The sequence below is a fragment of the Pinus tabuliformis genome, chromosome 6, assembly GCF_031772625.1.
Source record: "Pinus tabuliformis cultivar Carrire ecotype Pingquan chromosome 6, CPIR1, whole genome shotgun sequence".
NCBI lineage: Eukaryota > Viridiplantae > Streptophyta > Pinopsida > Pinales > Pinaceae > Pinus > Pinus tabuliformis.
In genome coordinates this window covers 1,590,385,012-1,590,391,452 of record NC_142292.1, presented here as the reverse complement: position 1 = coordinate 1,590,391,452, position 6,441 = coordinate 1,590,385,012, and positions in this window count along the sequence as shown.

Below are 6,441 nucleotides of genomic sequence, written 5' to 3'. Positions count from 1 at the left end.
TCATTGATGTCCTTCATAAATGGATGGGATGATACATTGATGAAACCCTAGCTCCGGGGTTTGTATTCTTTGAAAGATGAGCATACCCCGCAATTGTTGGAGATTTTGAAGATGCAAATTACTGCATTTGCCTTGGAGACCCTTGCCATTGGATTCTTATCGTCGTGTCAATTCTATTGATATGTGGAGTGCTTCGTGGGTCCTCACGATTTGGGAGATATGCCCTGTCAAAGTGCAAGTCCCATCTCGTGGTCAATAGCCCCAATCTAGTTGATGATGTGGTAGTTTCTGATTTGCTAGACTATGGCACATGTCAAGGGTAAAGTAAATTATTAAGTTTATGGTAGAAGAGGATTCTTCATCAAATTTAATTATTTGAATATTTTGGAGGAAACATTATATGGTCCAAAATTAATTTAATTTAATTATCCAAATTGAAGGAAATTTATTTTTGGGCTCCATTGAAATTAAAATTTCAGATATTGATTTCCCTCTAAAACCTTAAGTCGGTTGACCTAAAAAGCCTCTATCCAAAAATATATAAAGTGACCTTGTCTCACCTATTAGGCCATGAATTGAAAGCACATCAAAAGTGCGTGAGCTCTGAAATCCTTCGACCCAAAGGAGAATTGTTAGATCAGATGAGAAGGGTTTGGATTTGTGGGTTTCTTTTGGTTTTGGTTTAAAGGGTTTCGTTTGCAGGTGTATTCTTTTGCTCCCTATCCTCTGTGGCCAGTTCTAAATTAGTTATCATTCCTTTGCGGCTAGTTCTGAAATTGTCATCTTCTCTCTGCAGCTTGACGTATGACGAGTTGTGTGTGAAAATTCCTGCACTCAAAGAACCCCTACTACAGCAAAAATGAATATACTTCTCCTACTTGATCTTAATATACATTATCAAGTTATTTTCTGAATAATACTGAAGTAAATTACTTCTGCAACCTACACCAATTTAATTTGATTACATGAAACAAGAAATTGAGCAAAAAACAAGATACATAGGACACTGTTATTTTTGGACAAAATAGTCCCAGGAAAAACCCAATGCAGGAAAACCGGTGCAACAACTCTGAGGGTTTTATATTATTAAGCAGTAGTTCTGAATACAATGTTGGGTGCCCTCCTGACAATCCAGTTATAGAGAAAAATATAATGGCGGAAAACTGAGTGAGATTACCTCGCTTAACTCGACAGTTTCTGACTGATCCTGCAGCAGAATTGGATAACCCCAACTATCTTTGCGTTGGCCCTGCATTAGCGTTACAGGCTTTGCGTCAGCTCTGCACTGTCTTTTCTGCCTCCTAGAGCTTCTGCGTCAACCTTCCCTGGCTGTTCCGGCAGCTCCCCGACAAGAATTCTGGATTTCTGCGTGAAGGCAACTTATCCTCTGTGCTGGCTCTCCCTGGTTCAGCGTTAGGCCTGCGTGGGCCCAAACTGGCCCAACGTCAGTCCCTCTAGGTGTTGCGCTGCCTCCACTAGTGGCTCTTCGCCTCTCTGCCCAATATTCCCGAACTATCCTTGCCCCTCTATTGTAGAATGATCACTTAGTTCAAATTTCTCAGCTTCCTAGCCCCAGAAATTTCGAACTCTAGATCAATTTGTTCTCTCTCTGTGTATTTCTAAATGACCCCAAACCTCTTTCTTATACTTTTCTCGTTGAGACTTCAACGACCGAGATTAAGTCTCTAATCAACGGCTAAGATTAAAGACTTGACTTGATCCGCTTTCTAGGACATTCTCACCCATATTTTGATTAATACCCATTAATACTTTAATTTTCTTATGTTTAGACTTAGTAACCTCATTAAAAGTATTAATTATTTTAATAAAATACAATCCGGGTGGAATTTCACCAAACAGTTTTTTGGTTCTTTAGAGCTCATGTGCCTTAGCCTCTCCACCAATTTTCATGGCTAGAGCACATTTGATGCTACCAAAAACTAACACTCCCTCTTAGCGAGGAATGTGCTCTAGTAACAATGTCCAATTGCATGCTCTTCTGTCTCCGAGGCATCTCCTTTCCACACTGTTGCTGCCACCAATACTGTGCTGCTGCCCATGACACTGCCACTGCTGCATCTGTACTACAACTCCCTCTCAAATGTTGCATCTGCTATGTTGCTAGCACTGCCACTGCTAACACTGCATTCGTACTGCAACTCAGTTGCTGAGAGAAGCAACTGAAAAACACCCAAAATTACTGAACTAACTGTGTTAAGCATAATACCATGTGAATGTTGGAATCTGATTGCTACAAGTCTCCGCCCCTCTGAATCTTCTGCGCTACTGCTGACTTCTTCACTTGTGAAAATTCATAGACCCGAAGGAACCCCTATTGCAGCAAATCTGAATCAACTTCACTTACTTGATTTTTAAATTACATTCATCAAGTTATTCTTCTGAATACTGAGGCAAATTACTTCTGTAGCGTACACTAATTAAATATTTGATTTCATGAAACAAAAAACATAGGAAAGAACAAGATACATAGGATACACTTATTTTTGGACACAATAGCCCCCGGAAAAACCCAATGCAGGAAAACCGGTGCAGCAGCTCTGAGGGTTTATTATTATGCAGGAGAAATATCTGAATACAAATCTAGGATGCTCATCTAGCAATCCTTTACAGAGAAAGTACTAGTGGAAAATCTGAGTGAGTTTTACATCACTTCACCTGGCAAAATTCTGGCTAATCTGGCACAAGACTGGCTAACCTCAACTATTTCGGCGTTGGCTTTGTGTCAACCCTGCATCACCCTCTCTGCCCTCTGCGTCAGCTCTCCTGGCTCTTAGGCAGTTCGCGGCAATTCCCGGTAGTTCTGTCTGTTTCCAGCAGTTCTGGATTCTACGTGACAGGCAACTTTTCTACGTCAGCTCTCTCGTCTACTTCGCTGCATCTACGTCAGCTCTCCCAGCAGTTCCCGACAGTTCCAGCTATTCCAACAATTCTGGATTTTGCGTGACAGACAACTTTTCTACGTCAGCGCTCCCGTTACTGTGTTGCCTCTGCGTCAGCTCTCCTGGTTGTTTCGACAGTTCTAGCAGTTCGGTTGCTCTGACAGTTCTGGATTCTGCGTGACAGGCAACTTTTTCTGCGTTAGCTCTCCTGACTACTGCGCTGCCTCTGCGCAAGCTCTCTTCACCTCTCTGTTCTGTATTTTCCGGAAAGTTCTTCTCCCAGATTCTCTCTGCCCCTCAGCTGCAAGATCTCCCCAATCGATTTTCCTCCTGAGAACTTCTCACCTCAGAAAATCAATTTCCTCAATCTCTCTGTGTGTATTTCCAAATGAACCCCAAGCCTCCATTTTATACTTTTCCTGTTGAGTCTTCAACGGCTGATCTTAAGTCTCTAATCAATGGCTAAGATTAAAACATGACTTGATCCGCCTTCTAGATCATTCTCACCCATACTTTGATTAATACCCATTAATATTTTAATTTTCCTAAGTTTATACTTAGAAACCCTATTAAAAATATTAATTATTTTAATAAAATACAATTTGGGTGGAATTTCACCAAACGGTTTTTGGGTTCTTTAGAACTCATGTGCCTTAGCCTCTCCACCAATTTTCAAGGCTAGAGCACTTCCGATGCTACCAAAAACTAACACTCCCTCTTAGCGAGGAAAGTGCTCTAGCAACAATGTCCACCTGCATGCTGCTCTGTTTCTGAAGCACCTCCTTTCTGCACTGTTGTTGCCACCAACACTGTGTTGTTGCTGCTACTGTATTGCTGCCCATGACACTGCCACTGCCACTGCTGCATCTGTACTACAACTCCCTCTCAAATGCTGCATCTGCTATGCTATTAGCACTGCCACTACTAACACTACATCCGTACTGCAACTTAGTTGTTGAGAGAAGCAATTGAAAAACATCCAAAATTAGTTGAACTTAACTGTGTTCAGCATAATTAAGTGAATGTTGGAATCTAACTACTGTTGATTCTGTCCCTCTAAATCGTTTGCACTGCTGCTGACTCTCGCACTTTTCCAACTGCACTGCTGCCAACCTTGCTTTGCGCTGATTAATCTCTGGTCCCAAGCCATTGTATCTGTCCTCCAAACAATCCACTGCATCATCAAGCACTAAGTCCATTTTGCTACTGCTGAATCTTGGGCTCTCGTAGCAAGGAATTGATCCAAGAGGTGGACACCTCAAGGAGCCTGCCCACATGTAGTCCTCCCGACTACAACTCAATATCACCCCATCTCCCACCTGGATATGCGTGGGCACTCATGGAAAACTCATCCTCGTTAATCTTTGCTGAAGCAGCCTTAGGATCATATTTCTCATCCTTGCCCTTTTTCTTCAAAGGACATTGGGATGCACAGTGGCCCAACTCGCCACAACTGAAAAATTTCACCTTCGAAATGTCCTCCTTTCGCTTCGGCTTCTGCTGTCCCTTCAATGCCAGAGCTGCATTCTCCTCCTCCTCCTTCGTCTTTATGCCACTACCACTGCTGTCACTGAGGTTGACCTTCACTGTTAGGATATTCCGACACATAGGAAATAGTTAAGTACAACTTGGTCTAGTATAGAGTTAGGTATAGAGTTAGGTAAAGTGTGTTTCTTTACCTTGTACATTTTGTAACTTACAATCTGACGGTCACGATATGTAGTGATCCGACGGTTCATTCTCTCCTCGGTATTATCGACACTTGATCCGTGGCTTGACACCCGATTGGTCCATGATTTCTATTTAAAGCGCATGGAGGGTCATTTGTAGGGTAATCCGTCTATGAGAGAAGCTTATGTAAATTTTCATTCTTTTATTAATAAATTGCCTGAAGTGGCCGCGTTGGCTCAGGCCGTGCACTGGTTCCCTCTTTGAGGGTTTTAACCACGTCAAAAATACTGGTGTATTGATCTGCGATCTGGTTGTGAGCGGTGTCCTTTGGTGTTCTGTTTGAGGAATTTACCCTGTAAATTCCTACATGGTGTCAGAGCTATTTGAGGGCCGCGTCCGTTGGTGATCCAAATCTGAAGCCGGTACAACTGCATCCGACTGTTGTTTCCTAGATCTACTGTTTCTGACTGCTTTCGGGCCGAGAGGACTGCTCTGTTGTGTTGGGAGCATCTGTTCCAGTGAGGAACCCCTTTCGTTTCACGCGAAAAGGTTTCCGGTAGCCCTAGCTGCGTCATTTTTAAGATCTGGAGGTATACAGTGTTTATTTGTAGTCTACAGTTATTTTCTCTCTGTTTATTTCGGTTTCGGTTTATTTAGCCTTTTTTATTACCGGATCTATACCTTTCATTTCTGCGTATGCTCTTTGCCCTGCGACTCTGTGCGATCTGGGCAAATCAGAAACAGAAAGGAAGGATTTTTCTCATGCGTATGCTCTTTTCCCTGCGCCTTAGTGTGATCTCGGAAAATCAGAAACATTGAGGAAAATATTTAGTTTTTCGACTAAACGTAACTTTGAGCCGCAAGGTTCATTTTTGAAAATATTTAGTTTTTCGGCTAAAGCTAACTTCGAGCCGTAAGGTTCGTTTTCTTTGCATGTCCGTGTTGGGTTTTGTGTTTTTTGTTTTGTAGGAAAAAAGAGCTTTCTCAAAGCAAGCACGCAACCCAAAGCATCACCCACCCCTCTCTCTCTCTCAAATTTTTTGTATAGCTCAATTGGTTCAAAGCTATTTTAAGAGAGTAGAGGTCTTGGGTTCAAATCTCCTTTTTGTGAGGGCGGATTTTTCATTTCTGCACATTCCCGCACTTCGTCGGTATCTTCAACAACTTTTTTTTTCAAAAAGCCATAACTTCTTCAACCGGAAGCCGTTTTCAGAGCCGTTTTTTTTTAAAACAGCCTAATTTTTCGAGATCTATCCATTGGAACACTTAGTTTCAACATCTTTAGCTTCAGTTTCCGTTGAAATGGAAAGTCAATACCAAGTTACCTTTGACAGCACTAACTACTTCCAATGGTTGTCCTACATTGAGGATTTACTTAGAAGTAAAGGTCTCTACAGAATAGCCTCAGGCCAAGAAAAGAAACCGAAGGATGAAGATAAGGCTGCTAAATAGGAAAATAGGCAAGATCAAGCACGTGGATTGATAGGGATGTCTATTTCTCCAAATCTTAGATTCCATATTGCAGAACTTGATACTCCTGATGAAGCAATGAAACAAATCAATAAAGTTTTTGGGATTAAAAATGAACTTAGAGCCCATCAACTTGAAAATGAGTTGCTTACATTGGACCTTAATAATTTTTCTTGCATTGAAGATTTCTTGTCCAAGTTCAAGACCCTTAGATATATCTTGGAAGGTGTTAAGGTTAAGAAAGAAGATAGTAACCTTATCTATTCCATTCTTACTAAGTTGGGACCAGCCTACTCTGTGTTTGTTTCCACCTTCCATTCTACAAGAGAAGCCTTCATTTCTCAAGGAACAGACTACAAGTCCCCTTCCTTTGACTCTTTTTGTGATTCTTTAATAAGAG